The 24,441-nt window shown below is 33.7% G+C and overlaps 1 protein-coding gene across 1 annotated transcript in view; it reads left to right on the plus strand.

Moving 5' to 3' along the window:
* Window positions 1–4,906: 4,906 nt before the first annotated feature.
* LOC138325683 (potassium voltage-gated channel subfamily B member 1-like) overlaps window positions 4,907–24,441 on the plus strand; it is a 187,103-nt gene continuing 167,568 nt past the window's right edge. The window contains exons 1-2 of the mRNA XM_069271503.1: window positions 4,907–5,059; window positions 10,677–11,008. The gene's annotated coding sequence lies outside the window, so the exon portion shown is untranslated. The remainder of the gene's footprint in view (window positions 5,060–10,676; window positions 11,009–24,441) is intronic.

Below are 24,441 nucleotides of genomic sequence, written 5' to 3' on the forward strand. Positions count from 1 at the left end.
ATAAAAGCAGCAAGTATAATTCTAGTACTCGAACTATGAAATTTGCACTAATGTAAAGAGAACAAGAACATACCGCAGCCTCCCAATAAAAAGTTATTCACACACGTCACATCGGATATAGGGGAGTCCTTAAACGACCTTAGCTAATAACAGGACGTTAAAACAATCAACCAACCCTACTGTAGAGAATTCCGAAGAAACACAGTTAACCTTCTAAAGCGATATGATGTGCAACTCGCACCGGTAGGACTGGATGTTTTACCGACACGACGGATATGTGTGGAAATTTACTGGGGCCACTGAAGATACATCCAGACAACAATTTCCATGTAATAATATTGTTGCATTCGCAATGATAAATAAAATTTCTTAATAAAATATATGTGATAGGTTTTTCATTTTCAAAATACCATTGTAGACTACGAGAACGCTTAAGTTCGGGCATATGTGGGTTAGATAGAAATCTTCAATTCTCAAGGGAACGATAAAAGTGTTATATAACAAACTATGTAGTTTAGGTAATATGTAGAATTCAAACGTCTGATAAATAAAGACAGTAATTTTTTTTAATTCAAGCTACCGAGCAAAACTTTCATTTCCGTTCGATCGAAAAAACTTTGTTTATGAAAAAAACTTTCAACTTCGATGACTAAATTATTATGCGTTTAGTCATCTTTTGATCCTTGCCTAATTATAAAGGAAAGAAATCCAGTTAAACTATTATTTATTCGTTCATTAAGTCGATAATTGAAGTTAAACTATTCTTGTTGAGATATATATAAAAAAAAACATGTCAATGCGTCGGTACTTATGGTTATTAGATATTCCAGTGTATCGGCGGCCATCTTTTGTTTTTCCAGAAAATCGACGCTAGTTTGTTTTATTAAGTTAACAGCTTTGTTTTGGTTTACATAGAGCAGTCATGTCAAACCGGTGTATTCACCTGCCTATGTATCCAATCCTAAGTTGTGATTGTCAGTAATAAATATCAGTTAAATCCCCATCAATTATGTCCGAGATGAAGATGAAATTAGAAGTCAGACACTCCAGTTTCCACTATGTAATGCACATGTGTATACAGCATATGTACACAGAAAAAGCATACTCCACCAGCTCACATTATACTGATAGCAGGTAAACCTGATATTCACATTAATATTCCGCAGCCTCCTTATGCACAATATATCACATACAGGAGAGGCCATTGAGGCCTTAGTTGTTCATAGGACGATATGACAAATACGCAGTCATTACACGACCTTTCTCTGGGCTGTTGACAGGATGTTAAATTTTATAATAATAGCAACATAAAAAGTATACAAAATCAAATTTATACGGGGACATAAGATAAGTCAAAACGACCATGTTGTTCGGAAGAGAAACGGTCTTCTTTAAATGCGATACCTTGTTTATCTCATTGAAAATCTGGACGAACAAAGAGTAATTAGTCATACAAAAATGGATATTTACAAAATGAAAGAAAATATGACGGTTCGAATATTACAATGTTGGAGACTAAATACTCTTTCTCATTTTACGAACCCGCATATGTTGGAAGCCGGGATGTTTATACCGTTGAAGCTTATTTAAGGATGTTAAAATTCAGGAAATTAAAAATGATTCTGAAAATTCGTTTAATTACCATTTACTCCTATGCTATATTTGAGTATTCCGTTTTATAGTCGGGGGTCGAGTAGAGCATAATTATACAGTGAAGTGAAATTTCAAAACGGCAGGAAGATAAACGGAATATTTGTTTTCTCTGGCGATATTTGCAATTATTATGGCCTGTATGCTTTCCTTTAGTTTTACACTATATTAAAGTTGAAATTATTCAGATAAAGATGTGCATGATTATGGTAGTGAAGGAAATCCAGAGTGTGGTGTCTGTGTCACTGGTAAGATTCAGTGTAATATATCTATGAAATTGACAAGAGTTTCCAATATTGCAAAGAAACACAATATGGACATACCACGGCCTCCCAAAATATAGACATTCACACAATCACATTGCATAAAGGGGAGGTATTCCTTATAAGGCCCATGCTATCAATAGGACGTAAAAAACAACCAACCAACAGCTTTATGAAAGCACAGACATACGACCATTATCTGAAATCAGCAATACTAATGAATTCGATTAATTTATAATACCATTTATATCGGGTAATCTTTTCCCGTAATGAAATATTGAAGGAAACGTATTGTATACATCAGACAACTTGACAAAGGGGGCAGATCGCCTCGAAAATTTGACATTTTTTTGTCTACACTGAGACTTCCTCTTAGTTATTCCGATTTCAAGACATTTAGATTGAGTTTTGGAACTATTCATATTTTCATATATAAGATATTTGATATATGCAATAAGTCTCTTTATTTTCATTTCACTATAAAGGCAAGAAATAGCGATCAAACATAAAAGAATAAAAAGATATTGAATAGGATGAATACCGAGTATTTTTGTTTGATTTTGTTATACTGAAAAAACTATATATTAGCTTACGCTGTATGCTTTTCCCGAGCAATTTCATACCGCGAAGATGTTTGAAAACATAGAGCCATTTCAGTATATAAATCTCTGAGATACCCTTTGGAGAGGAAACGTAATATTGCGTGGCTGCAAAAGTAAATTTATATAGTATAGTGTGGACAAACGAGAGCTAACCACCTTCCTTTCGGGACAAATTCAACAGACGGACATATTAGCAAATAAAGTTCTCCAAATACTCGTTAGTTTGAGAAGTAAACTTGGCAGACAGCAAACGAGCTGACCTACATATGTGACAATATTTACACAAATCAAGACTAATTTAATCAATCGTCTCTATAATGCATCATCTATAGAATTGTTAGATTGGAGAAGACGTTGCTGACATCCGTCCAGGACCGTCTGAATATTAAGTGGAACAGCATCACTCGGAGCAGAAATAAGGCGAAGGGAATTAGCCGCCGGTTAATTCAGAGTCGGAACAGCGGAAAAAGACACGTGACGACAATTGTCAATAGGAAATCCACAACAAAAAAAGAACTGTGAATTAGGTTGATGGAAACAGTGGAAAACGGCAAAGAATGAAATAAAACAAGGCCTAAAGACAATAAACTCAGAAACTCGTGATAATATATATACATTTACATCCAATTCAAACCTCTAATGTATTCCGTTGTATTGATTTGTTCTTCCGTCGATTCTTTGTAAACTTTGAACTCAGGTGTTTTAAATGCAACTTCATTCTGTATATACATATAACAGTGATATGATGTGGGTGTAGATAATGAGTGTAACGTCATACATTTTGAAGATATAACTGTTATATTCAAAAATTGATGGAATGAGCAACACCAGTACATAGAAGATAATCATAAAGTATGATGGCGTCAAGGCGTTTCGAAGATAAAGTTTAATCTGTTACTTTAGAAATCAACACCGTAGTAAGACGTCATAATTTAAAACATACTAGACATACACATGTTTTCAAACATCCTCATATCCTTTTGCTTAGAATATGCAAATACGATTCAGGCCAAAAACATTTATTTAAAAAAAAACACTAAAATTTTATTTAAAACATTTATATTTATAGAGTATGGGTTTCTTTATTTTTCCCGATTATTTTTGCGGGAATTATATTTTTGCGACGTGATAGCGAAATATTTAGAATTTGTTGGATTATATATACATGTACCCTTAAAACCAAATCGCGACGACTGGTTCGCCCGTTGTCAGTATAATGTGACCAAGTGGGATATGCTTGTTTGGTGCCTGTGGCAGCATGCTTAAGTGTTACAACACACACTATAAAACGGACATGAGTTCCACTTAACACGAAAACAATACACTAATATACCGCATTCTCCCAAAGTACACACCTCGCACTACACAAACACTTTACACCACATATATGGGAGGCCGTCTTTACATGACCCTGACTGTTTAATAGAAGTCTGATTTAATCATACAAACAAACAAATGATTTGCTCAAATGCTCAAATTTGTTTTTTTCCAAATCGCGAAAATTTTTAACCCGCGATAATAATAACAGGCTATACGTTATATATATATGTGTGTTACAATAATGCGTTGATTATCTAGCAGACTGTTTAAATGACGATGTTATGATAACCGGATAACTTCATTACATATTTCACAGCGCTATAGCTAGTGTATCGGGGAAATAGCTCTAATGTAGTCTGTGAAAAAGGATACTCCAACGATAGAATTTTCTATATACTGGTTTATTACAGTCGGGTGTGGAGCGGAGAAATGTCCAACTCTACACTTCCAAACCTAGGCCTAAAAGTGAATATACAAGTAATACAAAATGATAATATACAAAATATACAGGAACAAACATGTAAACAGCACTTAGTCTAAACGTGATATACAATAGTCGCTAATTAACTGACGCAAGCGTTACCGGTATTGAGAACTGCTAAGAAGGATTAGCTAAAAGAAACACAGTTAAATACGTTAAAGCAATACATCACTATAAAGAAACGGCTATTATTTTCAAAATGAAGCTTTGTATTTTACTTCTAAACATAGAATATTAAGTATGTTCGAGTAGATTAAAACAAATAAATAACATCACAAATGTCCGAACAGGAACCTGTAATAAACCGCGTGACACTATATGATACATCTATATGTACGTCCCTTCTCTGAGAGGATAATAAATAGATACATACATACATAACGGTGTTATTTGTTTAGACATTTACATCTTATCTACGCTATCATATTTGATATATTCCCGGCAACATGCTTGATGTCAGAAGTAATTAGGCGCGAGATCATCGTCATCTCTGTTCACATCAAATTAACACTAATTGGTGCTGCTGTGTACATGGTGCGCGGGTAAAGAATTCACGCCTTATTGTAGTTGTACTGAAATAAAGACAGCAAACAACATGGGGATATATATCCACAGGGAATTGTTTGAATTATGCATGCTGTACAATGCTTTCTCGTCAGATGTTGAAACACATTTTATAAGAAGCGAAAAGGAGTATGCTAGACAAACGATCTCCTCTTCCTCTTAAACATCTGTAATTACTGGTAAGTACCTGAGTGTCGCTAATGAAAAGTTAATTTTACAAAGCTCGAATGTAAAGCCATTCTTTTTTCGAAGCTTATACGTATTGGCAGTTTGCATTGCTTCTAAGTAAATGTACTTCAGCATATTAATTGCTCTCTTTTATAACCGGAAGTTAGGAATGGTTTTATTACTGGCATTGGTACTTCTGACATTTTGAAAAGCTTTACTATTTATGTCAAGGAGATTATCCGATTACATTATTTAAGGTATTGAATATATACCAGTCTTAGCCTCAAACACATCTCTGTCACATTTGAAGTAACATGCAAAAGTTCCATTATGACATGGAGACACACCAAACCATACTACAGTCTCCCAAAACACACAATTACAAGGAGACACACCAAACCATTCTGCAGTCTCCAAAAACACTAAATGAATCACCATAAGCAACACATGATATATTAAACAAATCCGTCATTAAATTAACTATCATAAAAATACGTCGTTAGGTAAAATCACCTAACCTACCAACTCTCGGTAATGAATACAAATCTTAATGTTTTATCTACTTGGTGGGGATACAGCATTTTTGTCTCCATTTTCCTGCAAACAAATTCCTGTTTTATGTTGGTTGCAGTCCATCCTTTATCAATGTGAACCTTTTTTGCAACCAATGTACACCAAAAGTGTCTCTCTTTCTACCTTCCGTATTAAAGTTGACAATGCAAGTCTCGAGATAAAACAAATATTTCAAATGATATGTAGATGATTCTTGTATATTAATCATCGTTTCTAAGGACGACGGCCATTTAAGGTATCTAGAACCTGTGGGTATAAACAGAAAAGTCTGATAAAACCGGTTTCCAATTTGAACACTGAACGTACAAATATACACAGTACAATACGAACTTAATAACTAAACTCAAAATATACATTTCACTTACATGAAAACGTGCCAGTAATATTTTAATTAAGGTTTTTCTCGTGATCTTATAGCCAGGTAAAAAGTTGGTAATTTTATATAATGATATATTGAATTAACCCGAATTCGACTTTCATTGTATAAAAGAAACCAACGATGAAGTAGAAAGTAGAATGTACAATCGAAATTATTTGTCTAGGCATTGCAGAAAAATCATAATTTAATGTCTGTTAGCTTCCAATCGCTTTTAGCTTGAACTATTATTTCGCTTTTATTATGGCATTTGATGGATTTGTTAATTAACTATAACATACTTATAAGAAACTTATCAGGTATACATATAAACCGTCGTTTTACTATGTTTTAAAGTTTCGATCCTCCTCATGTTTGCTATTAAGTACATGTAAGATGGTGCAGATTTATGTTTTTTATGATAAAACATAGTCAGTGCACATTCTACAGAATAACTGATGGGAGAGATAGCCGTTTCTGCTGTTGTCTGTTACTATCGACAGGCCCCGTTGGTTACGATGTTATTGACCCTGATTCCAATGTCAATCAATCAAAAGTCAATGGTCATCAGACAACACCGGTGCTCTTACGGCAAGTAGATCTGTACTGATAAATGCGTATTGATTGTTACAAAATCACAGCGCGGAGATCTACAGAAGATCCTCAGGGAAAAGCAGACTTCAATTAAGTCATATTTATATCTACTTATATCTATAAGTGGACGTTACTGTAAAAACACATATTTTCATGATAATAATGTTGAAGTTTTTCTGCGCAATATTGTTTTTTGACATAACGTTAGGTTAGCTTTTGTTATAGATACGCTACCCCTTCTAGCACAAACCTGTTATAAATCACGTTAAAATAAGGTGATATAGCACTATAAAAAGGGCAACAGTTCCACTATTCAAGAAGACACTACATGAATATACAGCAGTGTCCCAAAACACGCACCTCGCATAACATACACGCATTACACAGCATACATGGGATGCCGTCCTTGCATGACAATAGCTGTTAATAGGACGCTAATTAATCAAACAAACAAACAAAGGACATATACAGAGCATCACAAAAACATCTCACCCTATTGATTTATTTATTGATTGATTCATTCATTTATTAATTTATTTATTGATTTATTCATTCATTAAGTGATTAATTAATTGATTCATAAATGATTGATTCATTAATTAATTTATTTATTGATTGATTGATGGATACGACTTAACTTCCTTGTTCGGTTATAGGACACATTCAATAACATTAAGCTTATACCAAAAATCACATGGTGTAAATTCTGAAAATGGTTTGATTGACTGACAGATATACAGGTACTCTGATGTTGTTAACAGGACGTTAAACAGAAAGGAACGAAATGAAAAAATCAGACATAAAAGTTATCGCAATGGTCACTGTCACCGATATCACCCCCGAAACAGAATGTAAGACCAATGAAAAGGTTAATTCTGGGGAGCTGATGTCACGCAACTGAAGAAGAATAAGAACCTTGAATCATTGATGACAACCTCGAACACATTTCTTTATCACATAAACGCCACACGCTTGCTAAGTCCTCCGGAAACCTTACATAAATGTAACGTGTCTCTCAATTGCCGACATATAGAGAATGCGTCAATAAAACATTCTCTTCCAATTGCTGCTACTGTTTGCTCGGCAAACCTTGAAGCCCTTTATCAACCGTCTTTGTAACACAAGTATAACGGGAGTGTGAAATGGTGATAAAGACAACTTCAAACTTACTAAAAAAAGTGTCTATTAATCTAGTTTTGTCTTTTCAAAAATAAATAGTTCAAGTAATTACCAAAAATGGTCTTATAGGGGTTATTGACCCATTCTACAGTGTTGAGGGTAGGTTATTCGTAGCTTTTGTTAGGATAATACTTATTTATAAGCTGTTAGGACCTGTGAACAATCCTTTTTCTTACTTTTAAAAAGACAAATAAGATATGTCTCAATCAATCGTATTTTTTCCATTGTTTGTAAAAGTCCTTATTCAGTAATATATACTATAAAATTTCCAGGATATTGTTATCGATATTTATGTTGTTTTACTTTGAATAACCTTAGCTGAAGGTGCTCCAACAAAATTCATTGTGGTTGGTAAAAAATCATGATATTTTTTGTTTTTCCTTTATTTTGATATGCAAGCAAAAGTTACAATACTAGCCAGGAGACTCTTCGTTAAGGTCCATAATATCCAGCGTTTCCGGTAGGTTTTACCCATTTTTTCCAATCATTATTAAATTTCTCTAAGTAAAATTGACCTTTTCCATAGGAATTGACAAATCTCATAACAATAAATGAATCTTGTAAGCATCTACTTTTATATATGTATTGCTAAATATAGAGTAAAATTTCATTATCAATTCTGTTATATATTTCAATATGGTTGAATATACCAAACATCATTGTTTCTTTATTGATAGCGAAAGGTATAAAAAGAATATCAAAATCAGTTAAAAAATTCTGTACTTCAGTACACTCCCACAAGAGATGGGTAATTGTCTCCCTTTCTACAAAACAGAGCATACATTACGGATTATTAGATAGACCTATTTTAAAAAGATAGATTTATTGAGATAACTTTTAATACCCAAAATTATTTCATGATATTCGAGAAAATTACAAATTTTTGACCAATCGAAATTGGGAATCAAATGAACCCCTCCCGAAGAGGAATTTACTCAATACCAATTTTTTTCTTAACTTCCAGATGTAATTGAATAAGATTGAACACTTATAGACTTGAGGGTTCTAATGTCGCATAAAAAAACTAAGAAATTCATGGCCCTCGGGTCTCGATTCTAAGCGTGAAATATGCTATAGTTGATTTTGGAAAACTTATTTTTAGCATTATTTCTGATATACTCCATCATTGTATGTATTCTACATTTCCCTCAATGCATTAGGTAAATATTCTCAACACAGAAAATATGAAATTTTCTCGGGAGTTTTGGTCTTGTGTCAGTGGAGTACTAATCCAAGCATAATAGTTTAAATTTACTTGTGGAACAATGCCTTTTACAGGAATCAATGTAAGCGTGTTATGTTATCAGACGAGAGCTAGTGTATATTGTAAGTATACGTCCTATGGAAAGCTTTCTACGCTTCATGGTGTGGCTAAAATGAATTGAAATCCCATGGATTATATAATGTAGAATCGATGTTTTAACCAATGTAAATCGTGTTGCAGAGATACCTATCAATCAGGATATTTCTTCATTTCGTAGTAAGACCACAGGGCTCAACAAATACAATCAATTTACTCTAAATAACACCACAAACGCTAGGCTGTTTACAATTCCATACAAGTTGCCATTTAATTTCGTGCTTAGCTTCAGGATATGGATATTGCGTCTACCGTGTATCACAAAGTGTCAGCGGGTACGACGTCAGCAATGTCAACGGGTACAGGCTAATGTCCAAAAATTCCACATGTACAGCACCAGGGGCCGAAATACCCACATGTCCTGCCTATTGCTTTATTACACCATCCTCATTTTAATGCACTCTTTAAATGTTTAATCATATATATTCACTTACTGGGGGAATTGTCGGCGCATTATCAACTTCTAATAGTGCTAAGTATGACAAGTTATCCTCGTCAGCTTTTCCATTACACGAATATACCACAGCCTCCCAAAACATACATACATTTACACCACATTGCAAACATGGTAACCGTCCTTAATAAACTCTGACTGTTTTGAACTTATATTTTAAATTTTGCTATATTTATTTAAAAACTAATTCTAATTTAAAAATTCAATAGGGATTTGTTCACGAAGATAAACTTTGAGAATTTAGTCTGATCGCGACATTCGCGAAAATATATTTCACATGAAAGACATTTGGTTTAAAGTAAAGTAACAAGTCGACATTAGGGGAAAATCCCGTTTATCTGGCCTTTAGGCTTCAACTAGTGCAATATCGTATGTTCACGCGTTAAGCGTATGTTCACGCCTTAAGAGTGAGGTCCTGCTTGCTTATAATCTAACAAAACTTCCGTGGCTACAGCGTCAAGACATTTATATCCACGTTCATTATATCATTGCCCTTGATTATTGTCTATATTTGAACGAGGTAAGCATCACGTGATGTATTAAGTATCCATATTAAGGTAGGGCCGTCCTTGTTAGCTTCCGAATGTTCTGGATGTGAGAGACTGAATGTCATGACCGAAATATCTACGTGTACATATGTCCTACATATCACTAAAGATTCACAATTTTAACACAAATAGCGTCACATACAATTCAAGAGAAGGTCTTGATAGTTCAAATGAAAACCTAGATTTTTGGTGTCAAATGGTACAGAAAAAGTGTGGCGTGTACAATTCCATGGAGTTTGTCTATTGCTTCAAGTTGTGAGTGACAAAGGCTACACCGGCGTCGTTTATTTTTAATTTTTGTCGTAAACTGAGGAAGCATATAATGACGAACCTGAGTGACAATTTACACCAATTAGATTCTGAGTATTGATGCTAGTCCTAAACTACAGCAGCTAGACAATTCTTAGTTTATGGAAACTTTTGGAATCTGAATGTATGTTACTGCAACACAGTTGTTGGGACTTGTGTTATTCATACATACACCCGCAAGTGGTTTTACCTTCCTACTTCCCACTTGAAGTTCATCAATTTAGCTGTCACCAATAAAAATTATTATCGTTTGCAGGCGTGATCCACATCCGGTCAATCCCCTAGATCGAACGTCCCAGTCATTAGTGCAGCCTACCAACCGTCTCAGTAAGCAACACGGCCCGGTAAGGCATAAGGCGAGAGTTTATCAACCTAGCCACTGCTTAATGAAACGGTCGTCTCCAAATCATTTCACTTGATCAGTGTGTATATTTGTCAGTCGGTGATTGATTCAGTAGACCCTATACAGCTAGTCGTGTCATATAGTTCTCGTCATCTAAAAAGACAGTCTTATGGGATATTGTGTCCTGTTGTCACGCGGTGTGGATCTGTATACCCAATGCGTCTTCACAAGTCACATGTGTATAGGTATGTATGGGCAGGACGGCTAATGGTAATAAGTCATTTGTCAGAAATTGTTGATTTATAAAAATGTTTTTGATGATTTGTCTTTGTTTTGAGAGACATAAAGCAGAAAGTAACAATAAACCTATGAACCATAAACGTATTTTTACAATATCAAAATATATTTTTGATTTGGTATCATACTGAAAGTTTTGTTGAACCAAAGTCTTGCTCTCATAATGACAAAAATGACTCAGTTGAGTCATATGTTTACTGAATGGAACATTGAATATTGAAGTTCACTTCATATTTGGTAAAATAACTCATCTAATATCATGTTTCATTTTCTATAACTTTAAAAAATACATGAAAATATTGTTTTTTAAATTGTCCTAATACTATCACAACATTCGTTCAATAGTCGATAAAAATATACGAGTGTAGAAAAATGTCCATCTTTATTCATATAACATTACTGAAATATTGCAGTGTCCGTCTTTGGTAAGTTATGGACGTATTATATCTCACTAGTATAACTACATGACACATTTAATCGGTCGTTCCGATTAAGATAAAATCATAACAGTGTTAGACCTTGCTTGATCTTCTTGATACAAACTTACTGACGTATTACATGTTCATCCTTCTTGATACAAACTTACTGACGTATTACATGTTCATCCTTTGATACAAACTTACGGACGTATTACATGTTCATCCTTCTTGATACAAACTTACGGACGTATTGCAATGTTCATCCTTCTTGATACAAACTTACTGACGTATTGCAATGTTCATCCTCCTTGATACAAACTTACGGACGTATTGCAATGTTCATCCTTCTTGATACAAACTTACGAACGTATTACATGTTCATCCTTCTTGATACAAACTTACTGACGTATTACATGTTCATCCTTCTTGATACAAACTTACGGACGTATTGCAATGTTCATCCTTCTTGATACAAACTTACGGACGTATTGCATGTTCATCCTTCTTGATACAAACTTACGGACGTATTACATGTTCATCCTTCTTGATACAAACTTACTGACGTATTACATGTTCATCCTTCTTGATACAAACTTACGGACGTATTGCATGTTCATCCTTCTTGATACAAACTTACGGACGTATTGCAATGTTCATCCTTCTTGATAAAATCTTATGGACGTATTACATGTTCATCCTTCTTGATACAAACTTCCAAAACTTACAATTTGTTATCATTGTTGATACAATTTTACCTCTCTACACCGTTCACTGTTCACCGTTGTTGGTTTGTTGGTTGATTGTTTGGTTGGTTGATTTGATGAATGCCAGTGTCACTTAATGATTGCGATGTGTTGCATGTGTTCATATCTTGAAAGACTGCAGTATGTTTGTGTTGTGCCGCTTTGTGTTAGCGGGACATAATGTAACGTGCCATATCCAAAACGGATATTCAAGCATGTCTTTAGTCTATAAAGCGTTATGTAACATGCAGACGTATGTCAATAGGGTTGTTTTGAAATTTGAAAACAATGCAAAGTGCCAACACTCTATGATGGATAGCAACCTAACTTTATAGCTATAAAACCCTATAAATGAATGTCTTGTTTTATGTGATACCTCAAATTGACAGTAAGTAAGATGGTGGACATTTGAATTTCTACAGCAGTTTCGCTAATTACCTTCAGAATTTAGGTTAATATGTATTTAACCAAATGCATTTGAAAACAATATGATGAAAGGGAACATAAAACGGTTTGGCCTTTAAAAGAATTTATCAAGTAAAGTCAGCATATGACCATGTAACGATCAATCACAGAAAAAGGGAATGTTAATTGGTATACGGATTCAGCTGATGTTCACTAACAACACGTTTTTGAAATGTATAAATTTCCTATACAGACAAATCCACTACTATCATAACAATATAATTAATTTTTCTTTGTTTTCATACCAAATCTGGCTTTCTGATTGGCCAATATTTTTTGCATACCACTATGAAAAAAAAATCCGAGAATGGCGCGAAACCCCGACGTTAACGTGAAGTCACAATAGAGACATTGACGTTGCGTATTGATTCGGAAAAAAGAATCCCTTGAAAAATCACTATAATGTTACATTTAAATATACTTCATTTTATCAAATAGAGTATAAAATTAATTATAAGTATTGATGTCACTATTTTTTAATTTTATCGGGTTATGAAAAAAAAATTGTTTGCAAACTTTTGTGAGAATCCGCTACGCGGATTCACACAGTTTGCAAACAATTTTTTTGCATACCCCGATAAAATTAGAAAATAGTGACATCAATGCTTAAAGGTTTTTGACACAAAAATTGTCACTACATATTTTGCTGATGAAAACGTGTTACTGGTAACACAATTTTGTCAGTACGTTTTCGGCAATTGTACAAAGATGTTTAATAGGACGTTACAATAAAAGTAGCAAACCAACTATCAAATCTAAAATATTCCTGTTACAATATATTTATGGGTCTCTTAAATACAACCTGATCTTAAATGTACCTTACTTAAGATCAGAATTTTAGTTTTTACAGTGCCATTCCATGCTATTGAAATAAAACATTGGTAGCCGAAAATATATTGTTTGTGGTATAAAGATAGATAGAATATACATGGTTGTTATACCTTTCTGTTTTTACAATAAACAAGGTAGGTTTACCTTTCTGTTCTTTGTGCTCGTTATCTGCGGGACACCAAAATACACACTGCTAGCCCTAAACGTTTTATGTAAATAGATGTCTGTTTCTTACCAACAGATATGTTTTATACATCCTTTCATATCTGCATATGCGCTTATCATAGCATGTTCCAGACACCTGTGCGTGGTTTGAATTCCTTTGATCAGTCTTTTGTGTAAAGTTTTGTACTCCATCATTGTGTAAGGTGTGGTACCGATGTTCAATATTTATGCGGCGGTGATTTTATCTTTTACCAGATTTAAACTTAAGTTTGAGAGATTGTGGAATTTGTAAAACCTTGTAGTATACAAATGTAGTTGTAAGTTTTATGTTGGTGTTAATTGTTGTTTGTTGGTTCTATATAAACAGCCTATTAACAGCCAGGTATATGTTAATTGTTTTTTAAGTTCTAGATAAACAGCTTATTAACAGCCAGATATATGTTAATTGTTGTTTGTTGGTTCTAGATAAACAGCCTATTAACAGCCAGGTACATGTTAATTGTTGTTTTTTGGTTCTAGATAAACAGCCTATTAACAGCCAGGTATATGTTAATTGTTGTTTTTTGGTTCTAGATTAACAGCCAGGTACATGCTAATTGTTGTTTGTTGGTTCTAGATTAACAGCAAGGTACATGTTCACTGTTGTGTTTTTGTTTAAGATCAACAGCCTATCAACAGCCAGGTACATGTTAATTGTTGTTTGTTGGTTATAGTTAAACCGCCGATTAACAGCCAGACACATGTTAATTGTTGTTTGTTGGTTATAGATTAACCGCCTATTAACAGCCAGGTACATGCTAATTGTTGTTTGTTGGTTCTAGATTAACGTCCTATTAACAACCAGATACATGCTAATTGTTGTTTGTTGTTTTAAGATTAACAGCCTATCAACAGCCATGTACATGTTAATTGTTGTTTGTTGGTTATAGATAAACCGCCGATTAACAGCCAGATACATGTTAATTGTTGTTTGTTGGTTCTAGATTAACAGCCTATTAACAGCCAGGTACATGTTAATTGCTGTTTGTTGGTTCTAGATTAACAGCCAGATACATGTTAATTGTTGCTTGTTGGTTCTAGATTAACAGCCAGGTACATGCTAATTGTTGATTATTGGTTCCAGATTAACAGTCAGGTACATGTTAATTGTTGTTTGTTGGTTCTAGATTAACGTCCTTTTAACAGCCAGTACATGTTAATTGTTGTTTTTGGTTCTATATAAACGTCCTATTAACAGCCAGGTACATGTTAATTGTTGTTTTTGGTTCTAGATTAAAGTTCTATTATTTGTTGTAAAGAGAACAAACAAAACAATATCACGTTTTTTATGGCCCGATTTATTATTTATACAAAAGTTTTATTTTATCATAGATCCACTTTTATGGAGGTAGCGGTATGATAGTCGTTGTCTCCTTGTGATAGTTAAATGAACTAATATATCGCATTATCTCGCCTAAACATAACGTTAAAGATATCTAGCATAGTATATAATGTGTATAATGATCATGAATGGTTTGAATGAAAAAGGAGCCACGGTATGCCCTGTCAGAAGTAAAACTTGACCACTTGGCGAGGTTCAATTAACTAGGTTATTTTTCTTTGTTATAAGTCAGATGCCAACCATGGAAACACCAAATTAAAAGTAATGTAAGGTGATATAGTGATGACTAAGATATTTGATTAGGGTTTTTTCTTCAATTATATGTCAAAATAATTTATGAATTTATGAATTGACGAAATATAATTGGAAGAAGCCATATCACTTCTGCACCTAAGACAATATATTTTTATTAATAGCAAAAGTCAATTAATGACAGCTTGTACATGGCTTCCAAGTCGTGGGCGCTTAAGTTTGAAATCGAAGGTATATTGTCGTCATGTCCTCTTTTGCATCTCAATACAGGAAAGTGAAACATTAAAACACCATACTTGGAAATCACGTAAAAGTTCCGATATTATCTTCCCGTGTCCATCAAACAAATCAATGCAACACAAGAAATCAATTCGTACCAAATGTAATTGTAACACAAACTTTTTTCCAATTTTACGAATAGCATTGAATCCCACTTTGGACCGTTGTTTTATCACTTGTTCCGATTCAGCTGCTGTCAATGTGTAGGTATTAATACGACCAGGTTTCAAGCCACGACAGGGAAGCCAGGTCACATGCTCCGAAAGGCTGGTTTGTATCTCCTAGATAGGGATGCCGTAATAAGGACATTTCGTCCTCTATTGAGTACACTCAGGCAGCTAACACAAACTGTAACCTACGCCGGATATTATTGTTTTATTGATGTGTTTTCACCATTACCACATACTGTAAACTACCTTATTTATGATGTGTTTTCACCATTACCACATACTGTAAACTACCTTATTTATGATGTGTTTTCATCATTACCAAATACTGTAAACTACCTTATTTATGATGTGTTTTCACCATTACCACATACTCTAATCTACCTTAGTTATGATGTGTTTTCACCATTACCACATACTGTAAACTACTTTATTTATGATGTGTCTTCAGCATTACCACATACTGTAAACTACCTTATTTATGATGTGTCTTCAGCATTACCACATACTGTAAACTTTATTTATGATGTGTCTTCACCATTACCACATCTGTAAACTACCTTATTTATGATGTGTTTTCAGCATTACCACATACTGTAAACTACCTCATTCATGATGTGTCTTCAGCATTACCACATACTGTAAACTACCTTATTTATGATGTGTCTTCAGCATTACCACATACTATAAACTACCTTATTTATGATGTGTCTTCAGCATTACCACATACTGTAAACAACCTTAATTATACTACCTTATTGATGATGTGTCTTCAGCATTACCACATACTGTAAACTACCTTATTGATGATGTGTCTTCACCATAACCACATACTGTAAACTACCTTATTTATGATGTGTCTTCAGCATTACCACATACTGTAAACTACCTTATTGATGATGTGTCTTCAGCATTACCACATACTGTAAACTACCTTATTTATGATGTGTCTTCAGCATTACCACATACTGTAAACTACCTTATTGATGATGTGTCTTCAGCATTACCACATACTGTAAACTACCTTATTGATGATGTGTCTTCAGCATTACCACATACTGTAAACTACCTTATTTATGATGTGTCTTCAGCATTACCACATACTGTAAACTACCTTATTGATGATGTGTCTTCAGCATTACCACATACTGTAAACTACCTTATTGATGATGTGTCTTCAGCATTACCACATACTGTAAACTACCTTATTGATGATGTGTCTTCAGCATTACCACATACTGTAAACTACCTTATTGATGATGTGTTTTCAGCATTACCACATACTGTAAACTACCTTATTTATGATGTGTCTTCACCATTACCACATACTGTAAACTACCTTATTGATGATGTGTTTCCACCATTACCAAATACTGTAAACAACCTTATTTATGATGTGTCTTATACCATTACCACATACAATACCTTATTTATGATTGTCTTCACCATTACCAATACTGTAAACTACCTTATTTATGATGGTCTTCAGCATTACCACATACTGTAAACTACCTTATTTATGATGTGTCTTCAGCATTACCACATACTGTAAACTACCTTATTTATGATGTGTCTTCAGCATTACCACATACTGTAAACTACCTTATTGATGATGTGTCTTCAGCATTACCACATACTGTAAACTACCTTATTGATGATGTGTTTTCACCATTACCACATACTGTAAACTACCTTATTTATGATGTGTCTTCACCATAACCACATACTGTAAACAACCTTATTTATGATGCGTTAATACCATTACCACATAAAGTAAACTACCTTATTTATGATATGTCTTCAGCATTACCACATACTGTAAACAACCTTATTTATGATATGTCTTCACCATTACCACATACTGTACACTACCTTATTTATGATGTGTCTTCAGCATTACCACATACTGTAAACTACCTTATTTATGATGTGTCTTCAGCATTACCACATACTGTAAACTACCTTATTGATGATGTGTCTTCAGCATTACCACATACTGTAAACTACCTTATTGATGATGTGTCTTCAGCATTACCACATACTGTAAACTACCTTATTTATGATGTGTCTTCACCATTACCACATACTGTAAACTACCTTATTTATGATGTGTCTTCAGCATTACCACATACTGTAAACAACCTTATCTATGATGTGTCTTCAGCATTACCACATACTGTAAACTACCTTATTGATGATGTGTCTTCAGCATTACCACATACTGTAAACTACCTTATTGATGATGTGTTTTCACCCATTACCACATACTGTAAACAACCTTATTTATGATGTGTTTTACCATTACCACATACTGTAAACTACCTTATTTATGATGTGTCTTCACCATTACCACATACTGTAAACTACCTTATTTATGATATGTTTTCACCATTACCACATACTGTAAACTACCTTATTTATGATGTGTCTTCACCATTACCACATACTGTAAACTACCTTATTTATGATGTCTTCAGCATTACCACATACTGTAAACTACCTTATTTATGATGTGTCTTCAGCATTACCACATACTTAAACTACCTTATTTATGATGTGTCTTCAGCATTACCACATACTGTAAACTACCTTATTATGATGTGTCTTCAGCATTACCACATACTGTAAACTACCTTATTGATGATGTGTCTTCAGCATTACCACATACTGTAAACTACCTTATTGATGATGTGTTTCACCATTACCACATACTGTAAACAACCTTATTTATGATGCGTTTATACCATTACCACATACTGTACACTGCCTTATTTATGATGTGTCTTCACCATTACCACATACTGTAAACAACCTTATTTATGATATGTCTTCAGCATTACCACATACTGTAAACAACCTTATTTATGATGTGTCTTCACCATTACCACATACTGTAAACTACCTTATTTATGATGTGTCTTCAGCATTACCACATACTGTAAACAACCTTATCTATGATGTGTCTTCAGCATTACCACATACTGTAAACTACCTTATTGATGATGTGTCTTCAGCATTACCACATACTGTAAACTACCTTATTGATGATGTGTTTTCACCATTACCACATACTGTAAACAACCTTATTTATGATGTGTTTTCACCATTACCACATACTGTAAACTACCTTATTTATGATGTGTCTTCACCATTACCACATACTGTAAACTACCTTATTGATGATGTGTTTTCACCATTACCACATACTGTAAACTACCTTATTTATGATGTGTCTTCACCATAACCACATACTGTAAACAACCTTATTTATGATGCGTTAATACCATTACCACATAATGTGTCTTCAGCATTACCACATACTTTAAACTACCTTATTTATGATGTGTCTTCAGCATTACCACATACTCTAAACTACCTTATTTATGATGTGTCTTCAGCATTACCACATACTGTAAACAACCTTATCTATGATGTGTCTTCAGCATTACCACATACTGTAAACTACCTTATTGATGATGTGTCTTCAGCATTACCACATACTGTAAACTACCTTATTGATGATGTGTTTTCAGCATTACCACATACTGTAAACTACCTTATTTTGATTGATGTGTTTTCACCATTACCATACATACTGTAAACATTACCTTATTATATGATGATGTGTTTTCACCATTACCACATACTGTAAACTACCTTATTGATGATGTGTTTTCACCATTACCACATACTGTAAACTACCTTATTTATGATGTGTTTCACCATTACCACATACTGTAAACAACCTTATTTATGATGCGTTCTTCACCATTACCACATACTGTACACACCTTATTTATGATGTCGTTATTACCATTACCACATACGTAAACTACCTTATTTATGATGTGTCTTCACCATTACCACATACTGTAAACTACCTTATTTATGATGTGTCTTCAGCATTACCACATACTGTAAACTACCTTATTGATGATGTGTCTTCAGCATTACCACATACTGTAAACAACCTTATTTGATGATGTGTCTCAGCCATTACCACATACTTACCTTATTGATGATGTGTTTCACCATTACCAAATACTGTAAACAACCTTATTTATGATGCGTTATACCATTACCACTACATACAATAACTGCCTTATTTATGATGTGTCTTCACCATTACCACATACTGTAAACTACCTTATTTATGATGTGTCTTCAGCATTACACATTAACCATTACTAACTACCTATTTATGATATGTCTTCACCATTACCAATACTGTAACTACCTTATTTATGATGTGTCTTCAGCATTACCACATACTGTAAACTACCTTATTTATGATGTGTCTTCAGCATTACCACATACTGTAAACTACCTTATTGATGATGTGTCTTCAGCATTACCACATACTGTAAACTACCTTATTGATGATGTGTCTTCACCATTACCACATACTGTAAACTACCTTATTGATGATGTGTTTTCACCATTACCACATACTGTAAACTACCTTATTGATGATGTGTCTTCACCATTACCACATACTGTAAACTACCTTATTGATGATGTGTTTTCACCATTACCACATACTGTAAACTACCTTATTTATGATGTGTCTTCACCATAACCACATACTGTAAACAACCTTATTTATGATGCGTTAATACCATTACCACATACAGTACACTGCCTTATTTATGATGTGTCTTCACCGTTACCACATACTGTAAACAACCTTATCTATGATGTGTCTTCAGCATTACCACATACTTTAAACTACCTTATTTATGATGTGTCTTCAGCATTACCACATACTGTAAACTACCTTATTTATGATGTGTCTTCAGCATTACCACATACTGTAAACTACCTTATTGATGATGTGTCTTCAGCATTACCACATACTGTAAACAACCTTATTTATGATGCGTTTATACCATACTGCAAACTACCTTATTGATGATGTGTCTTCAGCATTACCACATACTGTAAACTACCTTATTGATGATGTGTTTTCACCATTACCACATACTGTAAACTACCTTATTTATGATGTGTTTTCACCATTACCACATACTGTAAACTACCTTATTGATGATGTGTTTTCACCATTACCACATACTGTAAACTACCTTATTTATTATGTGTCTTCACCATAACCACATACTGTAAACAACCTTATTTATGATGCGTTAATACCATTACCACATACAGTACACTGCCTTATTTATGATGTGTCTTCACCGTTACCACATACTGTAAACAACCTTATCTATGATGTGTCTTCAGCATTACCACATACTTTAAACTACCTTATTTATGATGTGTCTTCAGCATTACCACATACTCTAAACTACCTTATTTATGATGTGTCTTCAGCATTACCACATACTGTAAACAACCTTATCTATGATGTGTCTTCAGCATTACCACATACTGTAAACTACCTTATTGATGATGTGTCTTCAGCATTACCACATACTGTAAACTACCTTATTGATGATGTGTTTTCACCATTACCACATACTGTAAACAACCTTATTTATGATGTGTTTTCACCATTACCACATACTGTAAACTACCTTATTGATGATGTGTTTTCACCATTACCACATACTGTAAACTACCTTATTGATGATGTGTTTTCACCATTACCACATACTGTAAACTTACTTACTTATGATGCGTCAATACCATTACCAGATACTGTAAACTAACTTATTTATGATGCGTCAATACCATTACCACAACTGTAAACTACCTTATTTATGATGCGTCAATACCATTACCACAACTGTAAACTACCTTATCTATGATGCGTCAATACCATTACCACATACTGTAAACTATCTTATTTTTGATGCGTCAATATCATTACCACAACTGTAAACTACCTTATTGATGATGTGTTTTCACCATTACCACATACTGTAAACTTACTTACTTATGATGCGTCAATACCATTACCAGATACTGTAAACTAACTTATTTATGATGCGTCAATACCATTACCACAACTGTAAACTACCTTATTTATGATGCGTCAATACCATTACCACAACTGTAAACTACCTTATTTATGATGCGTCAATACCATTACCACATACTGTAAACTATCTTATTTTTGATGCGTCAATATCATTACCACAACTGTAAACTACCTTATTTATGATGCGTTAATACCATAACCACATACTGTAAACTTCTTATTTATGATGCGTCAATACCATTACCACAACTGTAAACTACCTTATTTATGATGCGTCAATACCATTACCACATACTGTAAACTATCTTATTTTTGATGCGTCAATACCATTACCACAACTGTAAACTACCTTATTTATGATGCGTTAATACCATAACCACATACTGTAAACTTTTTATTTATGACGTGTCTTCAGCATTACCACATTTGTAAACTACGTTATTTTCGCGTGCGATTTGTTACAGTATTCCCGATAAAATAAGTATTTACGAAACAGTAAACTAGACTTTTTAACTTTAAACCGCGAAATTATGTCGGCGCAAAAACAAAACTTAATTAAATAAAAACTATTTCAATGTGCATGTCTTTTTTGAATATTTTATGTATTTCATTGTATATCTATTTACTCACTCATTCATTCATTTTGATATTATTTCTAGCTATCATTTGTAAATGTAAGGAATGCTGAATGTACACCAAACAATAAACACTTAATCAATATAAATAAGAAAAAATATAATTATCAATAACAGCATATTGGTACAGCAGGCGTGTGAGGATAACTTTGAACTTTGACCTCTTACCTACATGTTATATTATGATATGTTAACTTAATCGATAAATAGACCACGACACTATTTGATATGACACCCAACAAATATTTAAATATATGGTGAGCGAAAGGAGATCTAGCTTATATGTATTAGCCATGAGGACGAATGAACTCCAGGACATAATATCAACACTATACTCCGATACGAGACCAGGGTGTTTCACATGACTTGCCATACTCAAAGAATTCCAAATACCAATGTTATAGATTTTGGCTAATCCCGTCCAGTTGACAGAACCAATAATACTGGCCACGTGCGATGACGCCAAAACTAGGTCAATTGATGCTTATAAGATTGAATAGGAACAAAACTTATCCTGCTCCCGTTCGGATATCCCGATGAGTGCATCATACTAAAGAAAGTATTACCGCTGGTACATTAAACACCGCCGATGAATTGTTCTGCTGTTATATTCTATCACTATCCTTGCACTTCTTTCTGTGAAGGTGTTGCCATATACTCGACGTATGCTAGGTTAAAATGCTAGCCATATGTTTAAAATGTTCATATATAGTTTTGTTTTTTTACGTTACATTAAAAATGTGATTTGCACAATTATGTGATATTCATAAATAATTGGCGCCATTCAACGACATCTAAAACTATTGCATAAAGTTAAAACCTTTTCGGTTTGCTTTGACATGAAATTTGAATGAATTACATTCCTCAACAAGGATTAGGTTTGATCGCAGCAAACAATATAATGGATTAGTGAAAGTAAGTCTACTTAATTGGGGAGGCTGAAGTTAGTGTTCCGAGTTCCGTTTTACTTAAATGGAACTCGGACATGGGAGTTAATTGAAAAAGTATTTAAACTGACTCCATCACAAATTATCCATGACAAAACACAACAGACAAAATTTGTAATATGTTCCAATCACATGAAGTGAATTTTAAAAACAAAATCCTTAAACGGAACTCGGAAGTCCCAACTCGGAACCAACTTCAGACACCCACCTTATTGAATGATAACGTCGTTATGGTAAGTAGCCATACAATAACCTCAATAAAGTGAACACATTCTCTTAATGAAGTTGTTTACGTTGTGTCGCGCCTGATTTTCATGAAAAGACAACTCCCACTGAACATTTTGACCATAAAGGTAGTCTTAAAGTATCCCTCTACTATAATTGCACATTACAGGTTATCTCACCTTATTTGAATAACGCTCACAATATAATGACAATATAATGATACCTACCCGTAAAGGAGGTAACTGTAGTATGGATAGACTGAATAAAACTGTAGACTATCGAGACTTAATCTTAAATACGGTTGCCAAATTTAGTTCTAATGAATAGACTTATATAATTATAGAAATTGTCCGATTTTGCTTGTTGATCCACATGCTATCAAATAATCAAACTTCCTTATTTACAAGTATATAAATTACTGGCTTTGTTACACACACAAAATGAATAAATTACAATGTGGAAAATAAAAAATACATGTATCTATACTGATATAATTTTATATGAGTTATCCTGACAAAATGAAGATATAGGGATTTACAAAAAAAAAAATAAACGCACAGAAAGTAAACGAATTGAACACAATTTTAATCACTTCGGTGGAGCTGCAATGTACATAAAGTGATGAGTAATTTTAGGACATAACCTTATTTAGGAATAACAACCCGTGGAACCTTTCTTTCATTTTGAAAAACCTAAAACTCATTAATCAAGAAATCTGTTATCTGATATATTTGACAGGTCAACCTAATTATGATTTAAACACAATTGTGAGGATGGATAGAACAGACTCAAATACATTTAAATGAAATCGAGCATTCGTTGTGGTACATTTCTACATATCGGATGGACAATTTGGATTAGCTGAAATTGATGTTTTTGAAGCGCGCATGTAGCCGATGGTTTATATCAATCAAGGTATGAATAGTTACAT

This window comes from Argopecten irradians, chromosome 6 (genome assembly GCF_041381155.1).
Source record: "Argopecten irradians isolate NY chromosome 6, Ai_NY, whole genome shotgun sequence".
Lineage (NCBI taxonomy): Eukaryota > Metazoa > Mollusca > Bivalvia > Pectinida > Pectinidae > Argopecten > Argopecten irradians.